Source organism: Hemiscyllium ocellatum, chromosome 28, assembly GCF_020745735.1.
Source record: "Hemiscyllium ocellatum isolate sHemOce1 chromosome 28, sHemOce1.pat.X.cur, whole genome shotgun sequence".
In the NCBI taxonomy this organism is placed as follows: domain Eukaryota; kingdom Metazoa; phylum Chordata; class Chondrichthyes; order Orectolobiformes; family Hemiscylliidae; genus Hemiscyllium; species Hemiscyllium ocellatum.
The window spans coordinates 52,800,813-52,825,556 of NC_083428.1; the positions used below are offsets into that span (position 1 = coordinate 52,800,813).

A 24,744-nucleotide genomic window follows, 5' to 3' on the forward strand; every position below is an offset into this window, starting at 1 on the left:
GGACCAATGAAAGGACGGTGGGCGGAGCTGGAGGACCTAGCGGGAGGTTAGTCCTCCAACCAATCACAGTGAATGAAGGGCGGAGCTAACGTAAACCATGTGATCACCCTCGCGCCTGACTCAGAGTCTGTAATGAAAGCTCGGGGAGTTATAGAGCGAAAGGAGACGGTAAGGAAAGAAATAAACAGGGAAACGGGAGAAAAACTGTGTTGCTATGAGCGGAGAGGATTTACAAACAAATTGTGCATGTCGGAAAACACAAATTTGAACGTCCCAGTCCCGTGTTTGCAGTAAATGGGGAATTGCCTCAGCGGCTGCAGGCCTGAGTGAGCGCCGCCATCTTTATTCGGGACAACGATTCACTGGACACGTGCGGAGCCGCCATCTTTGTAGGGGGCAAGGTGCAGCCAGGCGCATGTGCAGCCTCTCTCTGGTACAGAGTCATTGTGATGACAGCAGCCAATCCTGCTCTGATTCACCTCTGGGCTCCCTCAGGACCACTTTGTCAATGTCTAGCTTCCTCAGTCTCCAACCATGGGGGTATGTTTGGTCTGTTTAGTACTGTATTATTACTTTTATAGACCCTTTGTAAATGAGTTTTTGACGGTGGCCCAGCCCCTGACCATGTGCTGCTCTATTATCAGATTACTTTTATCTTGAATATTTTTGACAGTCAAGAATTCTTTTTTCCAATAAGCAAGTGTATTTTCCTTCCATTTCTGACTATCAAATTCTGCACCATTTTCATTCCCTGTAATTCATTTTGCACTCCCTGAAACATCAACTGTGTTTCTCCTTCCACAGATCCCAGTGATTAATGCCAAAGCCCTGTTGCCTGGGGAGAGGGTGATGTTTGACTTTCTTGTACAGCTGCAGTTTGTGTGGTGAAGGTGCTCCCACAATGTGGTTGGGTAAGAGACATTACAGATTATTCATTACAGCAACAGTGATGATTTGAAGATAATGTCCAAATCAAGAACAGTTTGTAGTTTTATTATCATGCTTTCACAAAAATATTATTGAGGACTTTAGATATGAGGCCAGAGATGGAGATATTTGGTCAGGTGACCAAAAGCATTGCCAAAAAGTAGGTTTTGAGGGATGTCTTAAAAGTGGAAAGCAGACCTGTGAGGTTTTGTCTGCAAATTCCAGAACATGTTGCTTTAGCAACTGTAGAATCAGCCACACAGATGAAGTAATGAATTAACAAATCATTGGGAGTCTCAAAGAAAATGGGTTGTCGAGGTCTCAAAGGATGTGTGGTGAAGGGAGCTAGGGATGATCACAGCCAGGAATTATATGAAGAGTGAGTTTTCTAAATTGTTGTTGCTTATGAATAGGAGCCTTTTGATGGATCAACATGTTTTGGGAGAAGTGAGCACATGGGTGACAGTTTTCAATTTTTCTTGAGATAACAGAGAGGTTGAATTTGGGAGGCTGGCTAGGAGTGTGTTTGGATAATTAAGTCTGGAGATAACACACGATGGATGAGAGTTTCAGTATATGAGCTGAGATAAAGGTGGAATCAGCTAGAAATAGTGGTGTTGGAGTGGGACTGGGCTGTCACCCTCACCTCACCTCTGGGATTCAGCTGGTTGTCAGGTTGTGAATCAGGCGGTAATACAATTGGGAGCTGAGTGGCCCTGGTGGAGCCTAAAATGAGTGTCACTCAGCTGGCTGTTGCTGAGCAGCTGCTGCTTGGTCGTCCTGCTAATGACTACTTCCATCATTTTACTGCTGATCGAGTTGGACTGATGGAGGGAAATTGCCTGGATTGGATTTGCCCTGTGTTTTTATTTGAACATCCCTGGGCAATGTTCCACATTGTCAGTAGATTCCAGTGCTGGAGCGGTACGTGGCTTGGTGGGTGGCAAGTTCTGGAGCACAAGCTATCAGTATTATTGCCAGAATGTTAGCAGGACCCAAAGCCTTTACACTACTTAACCATTTTGTTGATATTATTCAAACTAAATCGAACTGGCTTAAAGCTCACATTTGTGATGTTAGGAACTGATGGAGAATGCTGTCATCTTATCTTTTGCATGGATGTTTGAAACCCCTCCATCAGTAAGGGTGGGGATATCTGTAGTGCTTCCTGCAACTAGTTGTTTAATTGTCCATTACCATTCACAACTGGGTGTGGCAGAACTGCAGAGCCCTGATCCACTCCATTGGATGTAGGATCACTTAGCTCTGTTGCTTGCTGCTGATGCTGTTTGATTATGCAGATAGTCCTGCTTGGTAGCTTCACCAGGTTGGCACTTCATTTTTAGGTATGCCTGGTGCTGCTCATGGCATGCCCTCCTTTCCTGTCCATTGTGATGGGTGAGTGCAGGATGTACAAACCCATGAGATTACAGATTGTGCTGGAGTACAGTTCTGCTGCTGTTGTTATCCCACAGTGCCTCAGAGAGATCCAGTGTGAGTTCCTACATCTGTCCCATTTAACACGGTGATAGTAGCACTCAACACAAGGGAGGTTTTTCTCAACTTTATGGCGAGGCTTTGTCTCCAAAAGGACTGTGGATGGTCGCTCTTACCGACACTGTCATGGACAGATGCATTTGCAGCTGGTAGATTCATAACGATAAGATGTAGTACCTTGTTCCCTCACCACCTGCTGCAAACCCCATTTGAACAGTTATGTCCTTGAGGACTGAGACAGCTCAGTCTGAGCTACTCTCTCAGCTACTGAGTTAGACTCACCTTCCCAGAAGTCCTTCGCTCCTACCTCGCACCTCTAATATTCCATGTCTTTTTTTTCACTGGAGAAGGATGTGGAAGCTAGAGAGTTTGGAGAAATGAATAGTGATAACTTGAAAAGTGTCTGTTACAGAGGAGGAGTTTCAGGATGTCTTAAATTGCATCAAGGTGGATAAAGCCTTGGGACCTGATCAGGTGTATTCCAGAAATTTGTGGGAAGCTCGGGAAGTGATTGCTGGGCCCCTCCCTGACATATTGGTATTATCGTTCGTGACAGGTGAGGTGCTGGAAGACGGGTGCCATTCTTTTTTTTTAAAAAAGGTGGTAACAAAAGGCCAAGGAACACGAGAACAGTGAGCCTGAAGTCAGTGGCAGGCAAGTTGTTGGAAGGGATTCTGAGGGACAGGATTTACATGTATTTGGAAAGACAAGGAATGATTAGAGAGTCAGCATGGCTTTGTGCGTGGGAAATTGTCGCTCTAACCTGATTGAGTTTTTTTTGAAGAAGTGCTAGGAAGATTGATGAAGACAGACTGTGGACATTGTCTATATGGGCATTGAACAAGGTTCCACAGAGCAGACTGGTTAGCAAGGTTAGATAACATGGAATGCAGGGAGAACTATCTATTTGGATACAAAACAGGCTTGAAGGTAGGAGACAGTGGGTGGTGATGAAGGGTTGCTTTGTGGACTGGAAGTCTCTGAAAAGCAGTGTGCTGCAGGAATGGATATTGGGTCCTTAAATAAATGACTTGGATGTGAATATATGAGGTAGGTTTACAGAAAATACAAAATTGTAGGTGTAGTGGACAGTGAAGAAGGTTAGTTTAGAATACAACAGGATCTTGATCAGATGGGCCATTCGAGTGAGGAATGGCAGATGGAGTTCAATTTAGACAAATGTGAGCTGCTGCATTTTGGTAAGGCAAATCAGGACAGGACTTAATGTATTTAATGGTAAGTTCCTGGGGAGTGTTGCTGAAAAAAGAGGTACATTGTTCCTTGAATGTAGAGTCGCAGGTCGGCAGGTAGTGAAGGTGGTGTTTGGTATGCTTATATTTATTGGTCAATGCATTGAATACAGAAGCTGGGACGTTATATTGTGGCTGGATAGGACATTTGACAATGAGAACCTTTTTCCACGTATGGAGTCAGCTATTACGAGGGGGCATAGCTTTAAATTAAGGGGAGGGAGGTATAGGACAGATGTTAGGGGTAGATTCTTTACTCAGCGAGTCGTGAGTTCATGGAATGCCCTGCCAGTAGCAGTGGTGGACTCTCCCTTTTTATGGGCATTTAAACGGGCATTGGATAGGCAAATGGAGGATAGTGGGCTCGTGTAGGTTAGGTGGGCTTGGGTCGGCGCAACATCGAGGGCCAAAGGGCCTGTACTGCGCTGTATTTTTCTGTTCTTTGTTCTATGATAAAGCCATTTCAGGAATTCCGTTTTCAGTTCGAATTTCCTGTTCTGAGAAGGATGTTGTGAAACTTGAAATGGTTCAGACAAGATTTACAAAGATTTGCTACAGTTGGAGGATTTGGGCTACACAGAGAGGCTAAATAGGCTGGGGTTAATTTCCCTTGAGAATCAAAGACTGAGAGGTGACGTTTGGGAGATTTATAAAATCACGAGGGGCGTGGATATGGTGAACAGCTGGGGTCTTTTTTCCCCCCAGGTTAGGTGAGTCCAAAACAAGACCACGTGGGTTTAAGTTGAGAGGGCAAAGATTTAAAAGGGATCAAAGGGGCAACGTTTTCAAGCTGAGTGTGGTGTGTGAATGGAATGAGCTGCCAGATGAAGTAGTGGAGACTGATACAATTACAACATTTAAAAGGCATCCGATTGGGTACGTGATTAGGAAGGGTTTTGAGGAATTCAGACCAATAGCTGGCAAGTGGGACTCCGTTAGTTTAGGATTCCTAGTTGGCATGGGCGAATTGGTCCATTGTTTCTGAGCTGTACATCTCAGCACAGATAATTCTTGGACCTGAGAAGGTTAAGCAGTGATTTCGACCAGGGGGAGATTTGTTTCTAGGATATTTTAATTTGCAGAGAGAGGGGAATTGTTAACAATGTCACAATATTAGTAACTACTTGAAGTTAAATGGAAAATAATGTGAATATGTGACCTATATTTTACTGAGTACATTCTGAGCATCTGGAACAGTCTGAACAGCGGGTGGACACAGATTCAGCAGGTGTTCTCAAACAGATTTGCAATTTTACTTTTTACGGAAAGATTGGGAGGCTGTGGGTAAATGCGAGGGGAGTTGGGACGGATTTGCAGCATCTCCAGAGGGAGAGCGTACAGCCTCAATGGGCTGAATAGCCCCCAGCCCCTGTGCTCTGTGATACTGCCCTATTCACTGTGAATGATGAAGCTCATCCCAAGGCAGAGAGAGCGAGGAGCCCACCACTCACCACACAATGGGGGATGGCTTGATTGATGGCAGCTCCAGACCAATGGGAGGAGAGTCTGTGTGGTCCTGCAGCCAATGGGAGTGAATGAGGGGTGTGGCCAGCAAGACGACACCTGTCCATGAGCTGTGCAGGTGCAGTGTCACTGGGTGGGGGTGGGAGAGACAGCAGAGACTGGGACAGAGGCTGTTGGACCTGAATTACAAACTCCCGGTAAATTAAAACCAAAAGAACTGCAGATGCTGTAAATCAGAAACAACAACCAGGAGGGTCTGGAGAAGCTCAGCAGGTCTGGCAGCATCTGTGACGAGAAATCAGAGTTAACGTTTCAGATCCGGTGTCCCTCCTCACAGCTGATGTTACTGTGAGAACAAATGTTGGTTTATATGCAGAAGGTAGGGTTTAGGGGAGGATGTAAGGAGTAAAGGATAGGTAGGGATAGAGCGAGAAGAACGGTTGGATAAAGGAGTAGATAACGATCTGGCTGGGGGAGGGTGACTAGCTGTTAATGGAGACTATTAGTGGCTAACCATAGGTAGTGTGTAATGACAGGCTGTGAGAACAAGGCCTAGTGTGTGGGGTAGGGGGCTAGGACATGGGGTTGTTAAGCTGTGGTTAACCACTAACTGTCTCCGTTGTAAGCTGTTCCCCACATACATCACTCCACGATTGGAGCTGCAGATGGGCGGCACAGTGGTTAGCACTGTTACATCACAGCGCCAGAGACCCGCGTTCAATTCCCACTTCAGGCAACTGTCTGTGTGGAGTTTGCACATTCTCCCCGTGTCTGTGTGGGTTTCATCCGGGTGCTCCGGTTTCCTCCCACAGTCCAAAAGTGTGCAGATTAGGTGAATTGGCCATGCTAAATTGCCCGTAGTGTTAGATGTAGGGGATTGGGTCTGGGTGGGTTGCTCCTTAGAGGGTTGGTGTGGGCTTGTTGGGCCAAAGGGCTGTTTCCACACTGTAAGTAATCTAATCTAAAAAAAACCTCTTGAATATCTTTCCTAACCCCCTCTGTCCTCCTTTAATATGTATCTTTAGGGCAGCACGGTGGCACAGTGGTTAGCACTGCTGCCTCACAGCACCAGAGACCCGGGTTCAATTCCCGCCTCAGGCGACTGACTGTGTGGAGTTTGCACGTTCTCCCCGTGTCTGCGTGGGTTTCCTCCGGGTGCTCCGGTTTCCTCCCACATTCCAAAGATGTGCGGGTCAGGTGAATTGGCCGTGCTAAATTGCCCGTAGTGTTAGGTAGGGGGTAAATGTAGGGGTATGGGTGGGTTACGCTTCGGCGGGTCGGTGTGGACTTGTTGGGCCGAAGGGCCTGTTTCCACGCTGTAAGTAATCTAATCTAATCTAAAGTTGTTCTCTTTAATCAATGTTTCCAGCATTCGTGAAACACTTTAGGAGAATTGTCAGTGTGAAAGGCTCCATAAAATGCAGGTAGTTGTTGTTAATGTCTGACATCAGGAGAAACAGGAATGAACCCTCACTCTTATACCTCTTATAAGAAGATGGGGCTGGGACTGGAAGACCAGGCAGTGCCTGTCGGTCCTCCAACCAATCGGAGTGAATGAGGGGCGTGGCTATAAGCAACCACGTGATCAGCTTCACTGGCAGCACAGTGTGTGTTGTGACCAAGGCATTGGGAATGTGTGAAGGTGCAGGGCAGGGTTAAGGAAAGACATATTGACCAGGAAGAGAAGGAAATTTTAATGGAACGTGCTGAGACGTTTTACAGAACTTAGTGCACATCGGAAAACACAAATCTGAAATTCCCAGGACCGTGTTTGTGGCAAACGGGAAAATGCTTCAAATGGTGAATGGTGCGAGTGAGCGCCGCCACCTTTATTGGGGGCAGTGATTCATGGGACATGAGTGTGGCAGCCAACTTTGTGAGGGGCAAGCTGCAGGGGGACACATGCACAGCTTTGCCTGGCAGGGAGTGATAGGGCAGGGTTTAGAGTGTCAGAGTCAGGGTGTTTTCAATGTCAGAGTGTGATGCTGGAAAAGCACAGCAGGTCAGGCAGCAGCCAATCGGTGGGAAGGAAGATGGACAAGAAGGTGGTGCCGAGTTGGAAGGCTGGATCTGGGATAAGATGGGGGGGAGTGGAAATGAGGAAACTGGTGAAATCCACATTGATCCCATGTGGTTGGAGGATCCGAACACAGAAGATGAGGCGTTCTTCCTCCAGGCATCAGATGCCTGGGATTTGGCGGTGGAGGTGGCCCAGGACCTGCATGTCCTTGGTGGAGCGGGAAGGGGAGTTAAAGTGTTGGGAAAGAGGGTGTTTTACTGTTCCTTTCACACACCTTTTGTAAGTTAACTTTCCTCTGCTGCCCAACCCCTGACAACGTGCTGCTCTCTAAACGGACTGAATTTTCCACAATCACTTTGCCAGTGAATAATTCCTTTTTACAACAAAAGACTGCATTTTCCTTCCATTTCTGACCATCAAATTCTGCAACATTTTCATTCCCTGTAATGCATTTAGCACTCCCTGAAATATCAACTGTGTTTCTCCTTCCACAGATCCCAGTGATTAATGCCAAAGCCCCATTGCCTGGGGAGAGGGTGATGTTTGACTTCCTTGTACAGCTGCAGTTTGTGTGGTGAAGGTGCTCCCACAATGTGGTTGGGTAAGAGATGTTACAGATTATTCACTCAGCGACAGAGAAAAGTTGAAAATGTATGTGCAAATCAACAACAGTTCGTATTTTTATCATTTTTATAATTTCACAGAAATATTATTGATAATTTCTGACATTAGGCAACAGATGGGTATATTAGGTCAGGTGATCAAAAGAATTGCCAAATAAGCAGGTTTTCAGGAATACCTTAAAGGAGAAAAACAGATATGAAAGGGTTAGGATAGGAATTCCAGACCGTGTTGCCTTGGCAACAGTAGAAACAGCCAATCCGGTGAAGCAATGAATAAACACATCGTTGGGAGTCTGACAGAAAATGAGTTGTCGAGATCTCACAGGTTGTGTGGTGCAGGGAGACAGGGATGTTCACAGCCAGGAATTACATTGAGTGAGAATTTGAAGTTGCTTGTAAACGGGAGCCTTTTGTTGGATCAACAAGTTATAGAGCAAGCAAACACTTGGGCAGTAGAGTTTAAGATATTCTTGAGATTATATGTAAGTTGAATGTGGGAGGCTGGCCAGGAGTGTGTTTGGATAATGAAGTCTGGAGATAACACAGGGATGGACAAGTATTTCAGTAAATGAGCTGAGACTAGGGTGGGGTTGGGTTATCTCACGAATGGAGAAATAGAATGAAGAGTCAGGCTCCTCCTCCTCATCATCATCACTCCCCCTCACCAATTCACAGATATTGTTCCTTGTTCTGTCTGTCTTTTCTGGTTATGTCCTGCTCACCCATTCTGCTACTAACTAATATTTGACTTCAAGGTTGTTGGAAAATCCTTCTCCATCTCCACTCTCCCTTTCCTTTCTGAATTCCTTGTATTTGGTGTAACTCAAAGATCTATCCTTGGTCCCTCCAGTTTCTCACCTACATACTGCCAGGAGGTGACATCGTCCAAAACCACTGTTAGGTTTCACATGTACACTGACCATGTCCAGCTCTACCTCCCCATCATCCCTCTCCATTACTCCACTGTTATTCTGTTATCAAACTGCTTGCCACACTCCCACTACTCGATTAGCTGCAATTTCCTCCAATGAAACATTGCAATGGTTCAACCCATTGCCTTCAGTTGCTATTACAAATTCCTTTCCCTTACTGCAGAGCCCCCTCTCTCACTGGGAACTGAGGCAGAACTACACTCTTCACAATATTGCTCTGCTATTCTGACCCCAAGGTGACCTTCTGCTCAGACATCTACACAATCACCAGCAGCAGGAATTCCAATCTGTAAAATGTTGCTTGTCTCCCCCTCGCCCGTAGGAAGCCGATATGTTTGAAAGAGTTCACTTCTCATTCTTCCCAAATCGAGTGAGTAGAGTCCCGACTTCTTCAGCCTTTTCTTCAAAGAGAATCCCTTCAAACCAAGGATCATCCCAGTCAACCTTCTCTGAATGCCTCCGATGAAGTGATGTATTACCTTAAATAAAGGGACCAAAACTTCTCTCATTACTCCAGATGTGGTCTCACTCACACTGTATAAAGTTGCTCTCAGGTATATACTTTAAACTCTTATACTGCAAATCCCTTGAAATCAGGAGCAATATTCCGTTCCCCTTCCTGATGACCTGGTGTAACTTTGTGCTAGCTTGCTTTGTTTCCTGCACATTTACCTCTTGCTCCCTTTGTGGTGCAGCTTTCTACAGTTTCCACCAATTAAATAGTCCTCTGTTCTTTTTATTATCTCCTCCAAAATGAACAACTTCACATTTTCCCAAGTGATACTCCATTTGCCAACTTGTTGCCCACTTCTCCAATGAATCCCTCTGTGTAAACTGTTTATAATCCTTTTGGAACTTTACTGTTATGCCTTTCCTAGGAGATTTTCCCCATCATTCTTCTAAACTTTTCCTGGGAACACTGAACAGTGGGAAGCATACATAGTTGCTGTCTTTTAAGGGATACTCCATGGAATGACTGGGAGGAGCTTGCTGCCTATTTGGTCAGAATGGAGACAACTTGCCCCTGAAGCTGCATGAGCCTTTCACGCCCCCCCCCCCCCCGCCATGTGTTATTGATGAGGCACAGCGGCAGCACAGAAGGAAAGAAGAAGCAGCAAATCCTGCTCTCCACATCTCACTAACACTTGGAACATTCTCTCCCATGTGTCAAAGATCTGCCCTGTTCAGTCACATGAAGTCCCAAGATGGAAACTGATAGAAACCCACATACATTTCCCCCTGAACTGACTGCTGACCTCCACAAGGGGTAATGTGTCCAGTCATCCTGGGCCAGGAGGAGGGGATGGTGCGAGTTTCTAACCTGATCTGACAGTGACGGATTTTATAAACTTGTATTACAGGTGGACATTCAGATGGTAACCTCAGTATTTGTAACACCAAACTCTGACAGAATTACTCAATTCATCAGGACCTGGATATGTGCATTTAGTTGTGAGTATTGTGTTTCAGCTCATTCCTATTTGATGCATAAAAGTTCTCCTTTCAATCAAACCATCCTGTCAATAGATCTCCCCCAAGTCTTTCATATATGTCTTGTCAACAGTTTATGATGAGCTGATGAGTGTAAGCTTGATTATTCTAATGTATAATTTCTGTGAACCCCTCTGTCACAGGGCAGCCACAATTTCCTCTGCTACAAGGAGAACAACCTCAGTTTCCCCAAACCCCTGATTCCCCAATGTCTGTTTGCTCTCTATAAGGTACACATCAGGATTGTGTTGGAACATTCTCCACTTGCCTGCATCAGTGCAGCCCCCAACAATATTAAAGAAAGTGAACATCCTCCAGGACAAAGCACTGTGCCTGAGTGGTGTCCCATCCCCCACCTTCAGCATTCCCTCTCCCCACCCCCGGGGTACAGTGGCATCACTGTGTAAAAGGGAAAGGCAGCATTGTCCTCCCAGACCATAGGGCTGCTCTCTCATTAGGGAGAAATGTCTGGTGGTGGGTTTAACCTGAAGGTTACCCAGCCCAGGCAAGGGGAGAGGTTAGAAAGGAGAGTCCATCTATTGTAGATGGATATTCTTGATCTGTACCATTAACACCCATGTTCCTGCAACTAAAATCCCCCATGCCTTGAACCATCCTGGTAAATCTCCTGTGCCCCCTCACAGGGACCCTGCCATCCTTCCCAATGTGTGGGCGATCTCTGGTTTGCACAGACCCAGCTGCTCTGTGTTCCTGTGGGTAATGTCATTATAGAACAACAGTTGCACTAAACCTCACTGTCTGTAAGGGTGGGAGACACAAATCCCGAAAACATTTATGATGTATTTAGTGTGCACTTGTGATGCCATGATAGAGGAGACTTTTCCACAAGTACTGGAAAATAGATCAGGATAGTTCGGTGGTAGTTTCCTTTCTCACAGATGGATCACCGGAGTCTCTTTCTGTTCTGTATACAGCTGAGATGTTTATGACAGGAATATGACAGGCTCCATTGGACATCAGCTCAGAAAAGGTGATACTAGAATAGATGACACATGGTTGGTCGATGTTTTTGGGAGGTAAGTGAGACGGAGAGTTTTAAGATGAAATTCAGAAGCTCAGCTCAGGAATCAGAAAGGGCCATCATCAAGTGAGAAATAAAAATTGGGTGTCCTGGAGGCTGGAAATAAAGAAAGGCACATATCGCAAAGTTTTCAGAGAGGGGAGGGGATTAGAGATAGGGAGGATAATGAAGCTGGAGGAGATGAAAGTTGGAAAGTATTCTGAGGATGGAGGATGTTACAAAGATAGATATTTATGATAGAAATTTTTGGGGTTTGAGGCTGGAGAGGAATTATTGAGATATGGAAGAGTTGTAAGGCTGGATGAGGTGGCATTGACAGGGAGAGTTCCGAGCACACAGGAATTTGCAGAGGTAGGAGCGTTAGAGTCATAAAGTTATACAGCACTGACACAGACCCTGTGGTCCAACCAGTCCGTGTTGACCATAATTTTGATCTGAACTAATCGCATTTGCCTCCACTTGGTCCAAATCCATCCTAGCATTCCCGATCGATATACGGGTCCAAATGTTTTTTCCTCTTTAGAATCCCATTCCCCTACCCTTTTTACTCTACATTTACCCCTGACTAATTCACTAAACCCAATCATCCCTGAACACGATGGGCAATTTAGCACGGCCAGTTCACCTACCTTGTATATCTGTGGTTTGTGGGAAGAAATGGGAGCACCTGGAGGAACACACGCTGACATGGGGAGGAATATCCAAACTCCACATGGACAGCCACCCAATGCAGGAATTGAACCTGTGTCCCTGGTGCTGTGAGGCAGCCCTGCTAGCCATTGAGCCACTGTGCCACCCTGAAATTGTAATTGTATTCACAGCTTCCACATCCTCTGCAAGTATATTCCACACGTGAACCACTCTCTATGCAAAAACAAAAAAATAAAATCCCAAACGTCGTTTTAAAGCTTTCCTCCTCTCACTTTAAAATGTATATGCCCAGTCTTGAATCGCACCCCCTCCTGGAAAGGGCACCTGTTGTTCACATTACTGATAGTCTTCAGCATTTTATAAATCTCTAATAAGGTCACCCCTCAGCCTCCTACGCTCCAGTGAAAGAAGTCCCAGCCTATCCAGACTCTGCTTAAAATTCAAACCATCCATTCCCATTAACCTACTGGTAAAACTCTTCTGAACCCGCTCCAGTTTAATAATATCCTTCCCATGACAGTACAACCAGAACTGGGCACAGTATTCCAGAAGAGGCCTCCCCAACGTCCTGTACAACCTCAACATCCCGTCCCAACTCCTATACTCTGAGGTCTGAGCAATGAAGATAAATGTGCTAAACACCTTTTTAACAAACCTGTCTAAATGTGACACGTACTTCAAAAATCTGAACACCGAGGTCTCTTTGTTCTATATCACTTCTCATGGCCTGACTTTTAATGAGTGTAAATCCTGCCTTTTTTTAAAATCAAGATGTAATATTTTGCATTTATTCCAATCCAAAACATCCTTCGAGTATAAAGGCAGTAGGAGTATACTGAAGAGGGAAATCAGGAGGGCAAAAAGGGGACAGGATACAGCTTTGGCGAATGGGGTTAAGGATGGGGTTGGAGGGAGAGAGACAAAACGAGTATTTGGCATCATTGTTTACTGTGGAGAAGGACATGGGAGTTATGGAATGTCGGGAAATAGATGGTGACATCTTGACAAATGTCCATATTACACAGAAGGTGGTACTGGATACCTTGAAACGCATAAAGGTGGATAAATCCCCAGGATCTGATCAGGTGTGCCCTAAAATTCTGTAGGAAGCTAGGGAAGTGATTGCTCGCCCCTTGCTGAGATTTTTGTATCATCGATAGTCACAGCTGAGGTGCCAGAAGACTGGGGTTGGTTAATGTGGTGCTACTGTTTAAGGAAGGCGGTTTGGACAAGCCCGGGAACTACAGACGCGTGACCCTGACGTCGGTGCCAGACAAGTTGTTGGAGGGAACCCTGAGGGCCAGGATTTACATGTATTTAGAAAAGCAAGGACAGACCAAGATTGCTGAAATTGTGCTGGAAATTTTGGAAAACATTAAGATTGATAAGTCCCCATGGCCAGACCAGATTTATCCTCGGCTGCTCCAGGAAGCGAGAAAGGAGGTTGCTAAGCCGCTGGCTTACCGGAGTCGTACCGGAGAATTAGAAGGAGGCGAATTTTGTTCCTCTTTTCAAGTAGGGAAATAGGGAAATTGGTGGCAATTACAGACCAGTCCGTCTTACATCTGTTGTCAGCAAAGTGGTGGAAATAATTCTGAGGGATAGAATTTATGACAGTTTGTCAAAGCATAGTGTGATTATTGAGTTCTTTGAGGAGGTGTCAAGACAGGTCGACGACTGCAGAGCAGTGGATGTGTTATAAATGGATTTCAGCAAGGCATTTGTTAGGGCACCCCATGGTAGGCTCATCCATAAAGTCAGGAAGTATGGGACACAGGGAGATTTGGCTATCTGGATTCAGAATTGGCTGGCTGACAGAAGGCAGAGAGTGGTTGTAGATGGAAAGTATTCTGTCTGGAGGATAGTGTTGAGTGGGGTCCCGCAGAGCTCTGTTCTTGGGTCTCTGTAGGATTTATAAATGACTTGGATGAGGAGGTTGATGGTTAGCTTAGTAAATTTGCTGATGACACAAAGATTGGAAGTGTCGTTGATAATATAGAGGGCTACTGCAGGCTGCAGCGTAACATAGACAGCATGCAGAGCTGGGCTGAGAAATGGCTGGATAAATGGGAACTTGAATGCTGAGTATAGGATTAAAGACAGGATTCTTGGCAGTGTGGAGGAACAGAGGGATCTGGGTGTGCAAGTACATAAATCCCTCAAAGTTGCCAACCAAGTGGATAGGGTTGTTAACAAAGCAAATGTTTTTTTGGCTTTCATTAACAGGGGGATAGAGTTTAAGAGCCGTGAGGTTTTGCTACAGCTCTACAAGTCCCAGGTGAGACCACACTTGGAATTTTGTGTCCAGTCCTGGTCTCAATACTATAGGAAATGTACAGAGGCTTTGGAGAGGGTGCAAACAAGGTTTACTAGCATGCGTCCTGGACTGGAGGGTTCCCTGTCTGAAAAAAATTTGAATAAGCTGGAACTTTTCTCTCTGGAGAAAAAGAGGAAGACAGGAGACCTGAGAGGTGTACAGAGACTTTTCCCCAGGGCAGGATTAACTTGTTTGAGAAGTCATACTATGAAGATATTAGGAGGAAGGTATAAAGGACGCGTCCGAAGTAGGTTTTTTACACAGAGTTGTGAATGCTTGGAATGCGTTACCAGTGGTGGTGGTGGAAGCGAAGTCATTGGGGACAAGACATGCACATAGATAGCAGTGGGTTGAGGTGTGCGTAGGTTAAGTTACTATGTTTTACATTAGGATTAAATCTCGGTATAACATCGTGGATGTAAGGGCCTGTTCTGTGCTGTACTTGTCTATGTTCAATGATTAGGGATAGTCGGCATGGCTTTGTGTGTGGGAAATCATGTGTCTCGTACTTGATTGAGCTGTTTTTGAAGAATTAACAAAGAGGATTGATGAGGGCAGAGTGGTAGATGTGATCTCTATGGACTTCAGTAATGCGTTTGGTAAGGTTCCCCATGGGAGACTGGTTAGCAAGATGAGATCTCACAGAATACCGGGAGAACTAGCCATTTGGATACAGAACTGGCTCAAAGTTAGAAGATAGAGGGTGGTGGAGGTAGATTGTTTTTTGGACTGGAGGCCTGTGATCAGTGTAGTGCCACAAGGATCGGTGCTGGGCCCCTGCTTTTTGTCATTTATATCAATGATTTGGATGTGAACATATGAGATATAGTTAGTAAGTTAGCATTTGAAACTAAAATTGAATGCATAGCAGACAATGTAGTATGTTACCTCGGATTACAATGGGATCTTGATCAGACGGGCAAATGGGCTGAGGAGTGGCAGATGGAGTTTAATTTAGATAAATGTGAGGTGCTGCATTTTGGAAAAGCAAAGCTTAGCAGGACTGATACACATAATGGTCAGGTCCTGGGGAGTGTTGCTGAACAAAGAGACCTTGCAGTGCACATTCATAATTCCTCGAAAGTAGAGGTGCAGGTAGATAGTGCACTTGAAGAAGTGTTGAGATGATCACACCAAGCACTACTGATGCTGCCTGACCTGAACACAATGACCAGGATGGATAAGATGTGGGCATTGCTGGAAGTCAGAGTCTATACAATGTGGACCTGGGGAAGTGCAGCAGGTCAGGCAGTATAAGAGGAGCAGGAAAGTTGATGTTTTGGGTCGGGACTCTTTGTCAGTCCTGATGAATAGTCCTGACCCAGAACGTCTGCTTTCCATCCCCATTGTATTCATGCTGGTCATCCAGCACCTATTTATTCTGGTCCCACGTTCTGGCACTCAGCGTGTAATCGATATTGTAGTGCTCGGTGTGATCATCTCAACACTACTTCCAGGCTGCAATGTTTCCTGCATCTGTCACCAATTCAGATGCTGCCTGACCCGCTGAGGATCTCCAGCACTTTTTGTTTTTATTGTGGATTTCCACCATTTTGCTGAGGCACTTCAAGTCAGAGAGTCATCCAGCACGGAAACAGGCCCTTCAGTCTAACACGTCCATGTCGGCCAGATATCCTAATCTGATCCAGCTCCATTTGGGAGAGTTGGCCTATATCACACATGAACACTTTCTATTCATGTTCCCCTCCAGACACCTTTTAAATTTAATTTGACCTGCGTTCATCATTCCTATAGCATCTCATTCCATACGCTCACCAACCTCTGAGTGAACCGTTTGGCCCTCAGGTCCATTTGAAACATTTCCCCTCTCACCTAAAACCCAACGCCCTGTAGTTTTGAACTCCCCGACACTGGGTGGAAACAAAGACCTTGGCTATTCACCCTGTCTGTGATTCTCCGTAAGGTAACCCGTCAGTCTCTGACGCTCTGGGGAAAAAGCCCCAGCTTATTCAGCCTTTCCCTTTAACTCCACAGTCCTAACAATAGCCTTGCAGATATTATCTGAAACTCTCCTCAAGTTTTGTAAAACAGAGTCACAGAGATGTACAGAATGGAAACAAACCCTCTGTCCTAATCGTCCATGCCAACCAGCTCATTTATGCATGTAGCAAGCAAGTTGTCCCTACGGTCCCCTTGAAGTCTTTCCCCTCTCACTTTAAACCTATGCCCTCTGCTTTTGGACTCCCCTATCCTGGGAATAAAGAAACTGACTAGTCACCATGTTGTTGCTCCTCACAACTATATGAAGTTGTATAAAGCCATCCCACTGCATCTCCTGCTCCAGGGAAAATAGTCTCAGCCCCTCCCTATGGTTCAAATGTTCCAATACTGGGAACACCCTTGTAAATCTTTGATCAACTTGTTCAGGTTTCCCAACATCTTTCCTGTAGCAGGGAGACCAGAATGGAAAGCAGTCTGGGGATTCCAAAAGTGGCCGAGCTAATATACTGTCCAACCGAACCATGATCTCCCAACTCCTATACTCAATGCACTGCCCAATAACAGCTAGCATACCAAACACCACCTTCACCGACCTGTCTACCTTCGACCGCACTTTCAAGGAATTATCAACCCATTCTGCACAGTGCTTTTGTTCTGGTACACTTCCCAGGAACTTGTCATTGAGGTTGAGTCCTATTGTTGTAACATTTTTCTCCAAAATCAGGGAGATTAGAATTGAATGTAGTATTCTAAAGCTGGCCTCACCAATGCCCAGTACAGTCACAACTGTAGCTAATTCCTATACTCAGTGACCAAATCCCTACAGTGTGGAAGCAGGCCATTCGACCCATGAGACTATGCCAACCATCTGAACTTGTGTATTTCCCCTATCCATGCCTCTCATGATTTTGCAAATCTCAATTTTGCAAGCCTCTGACGCTCCAGGTAACACAGCCTATTCAACTTCTCCTGGTAGCTCAAATCCTCCAGTCCTGGCAACATCCTTGTAATTCTTTTCTGACCCCTTTCAAGTTTCACAATATTGTTTTGATAGGAAGGCAACCAGAATTGTATGGATTATTCCAACAGTGGCCTAAGCAATGTCCCGTGCAGCCGCAATATGATCTCCTAACTCCTGTACTCAATGCTTTGACCAATAAAGGAAATCATACCAAATGCTGCCTTCACTATTCTATCTACCTGCGACTCCACTTTCAAGAAGCTATGAATCTGCACTCCATGGTGTCTTTGTTCAGCAATGCTCCCAAGGACCTTATCATTAAGTGGATAAGTCCCTACTGCAGCACCTCACATTTTTCTAAATTAAACTCCATCTGCCACTACTCAGCTCATTCGCCCATCTGATCAAGTTCCCATTGTACTCTGAGGTAATCTTCTTCACTGTCTATTACACCTCCAATGTTGGTGTGATCTGCAAACTTACTAACCATACCTCCTATGTTAGCATTCCAGTCATTTATATAAATGACGAAAAGTAGTGGATCAAGCAGCGATCGTTGTGACACTCCACTGGTCACAGGCCTCAAGTCTGCAAAGCAGCCCTCCACCACTCTGTCTTCTACCTTTGAGTCAGTTCTGTATCCACATGGCTGGTTTCCTCTGTATTCCATGAGACCTAACCTTGCTAACCAGTCTCCCCTGAGGAGCCTTGCGGAACACCTTACTGAAGTCCACGTAGATCATGTCCATCGCTCTGCCCTCATCAATCCTTTGTTACTTCTTCAAAAGACATTCTTCCCTTTGGAAAACGTAACAGTTACAGCACCGGAATAATCGGCCCACCGTGTCTGTGCGGATCATGATGCCATTCCAAACTAATTCCATCTGCCTGTACATGATCCATATCCCTGCCACCCCATGCCTGCTTATGTCTGCCCAAACGCCTCAAAAACATTGTGATTGTTTCTGCTTTTACCATCTCCCAGGAGAGTACATTCTAGTCAACTACCACCTTCTGCTTAAGAAACTTGCCTGACATAACTCCCTTTAAACCTGCACAGATATTGTTGGAAATGCCCAGCAGGTCATGCAGCATCTGTGAAGAAAAATGAGTTAATATTTCGGGACTGGTCCCCCTTCCTCAGATACGTTAACTCTAATTTCTCTTCACAGATGTTGCTGGACCTGCCGAGCGTTTTCAGAAACTTCTGTTTCTCTTTCTGGTTTACAGCATCTGCAGTTGTTTTGATTTTCATTTCCTTTAAACTGCCCCCTCTCCTCTTAAATGTGTGGCTCTAGAATTTGTCACTTCCACCTTGGAAAAAAGATTCACGTTATTCACTCTGTCTGTGCCTCTCGGGTTACCCCGCAGCTACTGACTTGCCAAAGACAAAAGTTTTTCCAGCCTCTCCCAATCCAGACAACATCCTGGTAAACCTGTTTTCACCCTCTCCAAAGCCTCCAAATCCCCTTGAAGTCTTTCCCCTCTCATGTTAAACCTATGCTGTCTACTTTTAGATTCCCATACTCTGGGGTAAAAAAGAAACCATGACTAGTCACCCTATCGTTGCTCCTCATAATTTTATAAAATTCTACAATGCCACCTCAAGCGTCCAGTGATCCAGGGAAAATAGCCTCAGCCTATTCAGCCTCTCCCTATGGTTCTAATGTTCCAATCCTGGCAAGACCCTTGTAAATCTTTTCTGAATTCTTTCAAGTTTCCCAATATCCATCCTATAGCAGGGAGACTGGAATTGAAAGCAGTATGGAAATTCCAAAAGTGGCCGAGCCAATAAACTGTACAACCGAAACATGATCTCCCAACTCCTATCCTCAATGTACTGCCCAATAACAGCTAGCATTACAAACACCACCTCACCGACCTGTCTACCTTCAACCCCACTTTCAAGGAACTATCAACCCACACTGCACGGTCTGTTTATTCGTCAAAATTTCCCAGGACCTTGTTATTGAGGTTGAGTTTATTGTGGTAACGTCTTTCTGAAATCAGGGAGACGAGAATTGAATGTAGTATTCTAAGGTCACCCCTCAGTTTCCGACACTCCAGGTAAAACTCCTGGCAACATCCTTGTAATACCTTTCTGACCTATTTCAAGTTTGAGAACATTCTTCTGATCGGAAGACCAAAATTGCATGGAATATTCCAAAAGTTGCCTAATCAATGTCCTGTACAGCCACATTATGACCTCCCAACCCCTATACTAAACACTCTGACCAATAAAGGCAAGCAGACCAACTGCCACCTTCACTATCTTATCTACCTGCGACTTTACTATCAAGGAACTATGAAGCTGCATAACAAGGTCTCTTTGTTTAGCAGCACTCCCCAGGAACTTACTATTAACTGTACGCGTCCTGCTAAGGTTTGCTTTTCCAAAATGCAGCACCTCGCATGTTTTTCTAAATTGAACTCCTCAGCCCATTTGCCCATGTGATCCAGATGCCTTGTACTCTGAGGTAATCTAATTCACTGGGGGAGGATTTTGCAGAAAGTTAACAGAACACATTTTATGAAAATTCAGGAATGTTATGGAAAGGGACAAGGATGGGCATGCAATTAGAGTTCTAACTTGCTTCATTTCAGTTCAACCAGATATGATTTTGCCAGTGTGCAGGATGCAGTGTGTGCAGGATGGTTCTCTTCAGAGGGTGGAGGTGGGGAATATAAATGAGAGGTTCCAGATTGATTTTTCCCCAATGTGATTCCCACCAGGAAGGAAACCCGGGGACCTGGGGGGAGGATTCACCAACACCCGGGAGGCTCAGAGTCAGAATCATTGATTTGGTTCTTAGTCTGCAGACAAGAGCTAGGTAACTGAATTCAAGGAGAGAAGAGAGATTGTGAAAACTGGGTGTGGAGGGAAGGAGTGAGGAGATTGGTTTGGTCTTCAGTTAACAAGAGAGAGAAATTGTGAGACTGAGATTTAAAGTTTTGGGGGGAACAAGGAAACTACAATTTAATACTATCATTATCTTATAAAGTTCCATCCTGTATTAACAGTGATGAGTTGTTTCCTCTGTTGTAGACTACTGAAAGGGTGGATTTGTGAATAAGAAATTCAAATTGCGCTTCATGTTCAGACCTGATGGTTACTGGATCCGTGCCGATCTGAATATCATTGGCCTTTTCATCTGGAAGGAAAGGTGTATATTCTGTCCGGGGACAATATTTCAAATGTCAGTGTGTCTGGAAAAATTACTGCGACACAGCCAAGTCCATGTTGGCAAAGTTTGTAGCTTTGAATGGAGGCTGTTTATCAGGATTACCTCCATGGCAATGGCAGTTTAAAAAGTCTAGTTCAATTCAGCACATTGTTTTCACATCGCACCCCTCCCCCACACCCCCCGTGGCTCACTTCAGTACCTGACAGGTGCTTCAGTTTCAGTCGGATTGTCTGTCAGGATTCTGATGTGGAGGAGACGGTGTTGGAGTGGGGTGGACAAAGTTATAAATCTCACAACACCAGATTATAGTCCAACAGGTTTTATTTGGAAGCACTAGCTTTCCGGGAACGGCGTAATTTTTAACTTTATCAGGTCTATCTCTATGATGAGAGACTTCTTCAGTTAAGTACTTCAATAAATACTGAGGCCACATATTCCCCTCTAGCAGTATCAACTGCTATTCTGGCCCTCGGGTTAGCTACTCGTCACTTTTTATCCCCAATCCCATCTAGCTTTCTGTTGATCTTTAAAGTTTTTCTAATCTCCTCGTTTCTCGGTGATCATTGCCAATTTGTATGTCTTCTATTACAATTTGATAGACTCCCTTATTTCCTGAGCCACCCATGGCAGATTATTCCTTTTCCTACAGTCCTTCCTTTTCACTGATATAAACTTTTGCTCAGCACTTTGAAAAATTGCTTTGATATTTTCCCACTGGCCGTCAACTACCCCATCGTAAACTCTTTGCTTCCAGTTTACATTAGCCAACTCCTGTCTCATCCTATTGTAGTCTCCTTTGTTTAAGCACAGGATCTTGGGACTGGATTTAATCTTCCCGCTTTCCATCTGTGTTCTAAACTCATCCAGACTTATCACAAGACCTTTATCAGATTACAAGGTGAGGGGACGTTTCCTGGATGTTTTGGTTTTCATTGTCAGAGATCTTAACTTTGTAATAAAGTATAGGATGGATGTTCACAACAGAGTATTCTGGACGGTGTGAATGTCCTCACAGTCTAAAACCATAAATCACTGTCTCCCCTGAGTTTAAAATTGTAAAATCATTATCTCCTACATGCTTCCTCACTATCTAAGTTTGGAACACTAATCCACCTGATTATCCTGCATTTTCCAAAAATCTCCTTGGGTGAATGTGGTGATTTTTGGATTCAGTTTTCCAGTTATTAACGTAAGATGAGCACTGGGCACAGGAGAGGCAGTGTAGCCTTTCGATGATGATTGAGTTAGTTTGGCCAATTCACCTAACCGGCACATATTTGGACTGTTGGAGGAAACTGGAGCACCCAGAGGAAACCCACGCAGACATGGGGAGAACGTGTAAACTCCACACAGTCACCTAAGGCTGGAATCAAACCCGGGTCCCTGACGCTGTGAGGCAGTGGTGCTCGCCACTGAGCCACCTCTGCTTAAAATCTGCTCCCCTTTATTAAACTCCCCACCCCGCAATTGGCTGAATCTGTGTTCTTTACATCAGAAATCAGGTTGTGGAAGCAGGTGTCTCAGTAAAACCCAGTGACAGCCTATATGTTCTGTGTGTCTGAATGGGGATCCTATACACAACACCCTCCACCCCACACTTCTCATTCACTTTCCAGAGACAGGGCTCCAGTAGCTTCATGGGGACTACAACTCCCACAATCCCTGAGGCAGGGACCACACGTGTGTGGGGAAACCTGGCATTGTAAATGTACAGAATGTGGGCCGATTTTGGAGCATGTGCTTTGGGGTAACTAGTGGAAAGTACTTCACACTGTGATTGGCTGGAGGACGAACATATCGGTTGGGGGGGGCGGGAGGTCAAAGTGTCACTACACCCATGTGGGGCCAAAGGCCATCCCCAACTCGTCATAACACTGGGAATCGACCAATGGGAAATAAAGAAGGATCTGACGCATTCTCCCAGACTGAAGGTTCCCCTTCTGTCCAGGATCTGCCACCTCCCTTTCTGTTTCCTTGTGTTTCATTCTGCTGTTACATTATTGACTTGCAGCAACTGAAGGGAAAGGAAGTGAACCCAGAAAGGGCGCAGAGTCTAACCAGGGACGGGAAGTGGTGGCATGGATCTGTTTATCAGTAACTCCATGAGAATGGGGAGGGTGTACACTAGGGGGTAGCAGAGTCAGAATGGTGGGAGAGAGTAAGTGGGCTGGAGCGTTACAACTTTTGCGGAAGAAAGGGGAAAAAAGATATTGTAGAGAAACTAGAATTGTCTGGTATGAATTTCTAACCTGTACGTATTTCTTTATACAGGGTGCTAGACGGTGAAGATTTGCAGACTGAAATCTCAAACTCATATGCAGACCGTGATTAAGTTAACCAGCATTTGAAGAACCAAAGATAGAGAATCACTCGGCCAAAATCCTGAAAAACTCTCCTCACAGCATTGTTGGTCTATTTGTGCCAAATGGACTGTGACTGGTTCAAGACAACAGCTCACTACCATCTTCTCCAGGGTAACTAGAGATGGGGAATAAATGCTGGCTGAGCCAGTGATGCCCATATCCTGGAAATGGTTTCTATCTCTAGTTGCTGAACCCCAGTTGATGTTACTGCAGGATGATGAGGGATGCTGAGTACATCCTCCAGGAGGCAGCACCATCACATTACCCCTGCCTACACCCACACAGGAACACAGCAACGTCACTGGAACAAAAGACAGTGAAACCAAAGGAGGACTGAGATATAGTTCTTCGAGGTAAAATCATGAAAGGGGATTGGAGCACAGCAGGAACAGGAGACTGAGCTGGATGGTCAGCTGTTTCCCATTGAATGGTGGAGCAGGATTGAAAGGCCGAATGGCCTCCTGCTGCTATCTCCCAGGTATGTATATAGCCATGGAGCCTGGGTACGAAGAAGGCAGGGCAGGGATTCTGCAGGCGAATGCGCTTCCACATCAGTTTTCAGTGAGGGACAGTTTGGATTTTATTTAACATTGATCTTTAACACAAGGTTTGTGAATTTGGTTTTAAAATGTTGTAGCTGTTTATTCCACAATAAGTAAAACTAAAAGAAATGAAATGAAACTATCTGAATATAACAGTTTTTAAAAAATTTCAAACACCCTGAAAAATAAGTCCTGTCTATTCCCCCAAAGTAGAGTTATGGGGAGGGGGCAGCGGTGGAGATAAAGCACTATATCCCCTGCGGTGCCCACCTCTATTTAAAGGCATCAAGAGCATTGATACACACCACATGCTCCTTCTCCAAGGACACCCGGCTGTGTCGCCTTTATCCTCAATCATAGAACAGAATCTTGACAGTATGGAAGGAGAGCATTGGCCCATCAAACCCCACCAACTATCCAAAGAGCATCCCACCTGGAGCACTCCACCCCTGTAACACTGCATTTCCCATGGATGATCCAACGAATCTGCACAATCCTGGACACTGTGGACAATTTAGCATGACTGATCCACCTAACCCACAAATCTTTGGAGGAAACCAGACCACCTGGAGTGGACCCACACTATCCTGGGGAGAATGTGAGAACTCCACACAGGCTGTTGACCAAGGCTGGACTCCAACCTTGTACCTGGGGCTGTGAAGCAGCAGTGCTATAGAGCAATTTAAATCAAAACAGATGACCCCTGCTCATTGCTGTTTGTGGAGACTCATTGCCCAGAGAGACATCCTGAGATTCAGAAAGAGACAATATGAATTCAATCAACTCCTGCCGAGTTAATGTGATTAACAACAACATCAATACTTCAACACTATCATCAGACCTTGTACCTATTCTATCATTTACAATTTTTAACCCATGGGAAGTTTGTTACCAGCTTCGATGACAGCCATAATGCTCTGACCACTTTGACAGAGCCAGTGCTAGTCAGTTCTCATAGTTATCAATAGATTGAATCTAAACAGGATGCCCCACAACAGGAAGTGCTCTGACACTCAATGCCCGTAAGTCAAGGTCATTTTCCTAAAATCACTCACGTCTGGCAATACCGTTGAATGTATTTTATACAGTAACCTTTCAGTCTCAATTGCCAGTTCCAGTCCATGAAGCAGCCAGTGACATGCCAGTGAATAGAATTCTAACAGCAGCATTGCCCTGGCAGGAGAGATTGAGGAGCTTGAAGCTGTCTTCTCTGGAGTATCTAAACATGAAACACTTCAAATGAACAAAAATCTTCAAGAGCTCGATAGGATAGATACAAGAAGGAAGTGCTCCCTGGCTGGTGTGCCTGAAATGAAATAAACACTAACTACGGTATCTTTACCCAGCATCCCCTTTAGCTGCATTAATGTTGAAGATTTATTTGCTGCTCTCATTCCACTCTCTCCATCACTCCCATTTTTCACTGCTGTGATGTTGATGACTGTGCAAATGTATAAAATTTAATTTAATCCATCCCAAAGCCTCTCTGTACCTGTGTCTCACTTGTGTTCACCGAG

The 24,744-nt window shown here is 45.0% G+C and overlaps 1 long non-coding RNA gene across 2 annotated transcripts; it reads left to right on the top strand.

Moving 5' to 3' along the window:
• The first annotated feature begins 97 nt into the window (after positions 1-97).
• LOC132828935 (uncharacterized) lies at positions 98-24,691 on the top strand. 2 transcript variants are annotated; one of them, XR_009646182.1, is made up of 6 exons: positions 98-168; positions 805-911; positions 7,653-7,759; positions 10,075-10,165; positions 11,140-11,241; positions 22,594-24,691. It is a non-coding gene; the product is annotated as an uncharacterized LOC132828935 (long non-coding RNA). The 2 variants fall into 2 exon arrangements; XR_009646183.1 differs by lacking the exon at positions 11,140-11,241.
• The last annotated feature ends 53 nt before the right edge of the window (positions 24,692-24,744 follow it).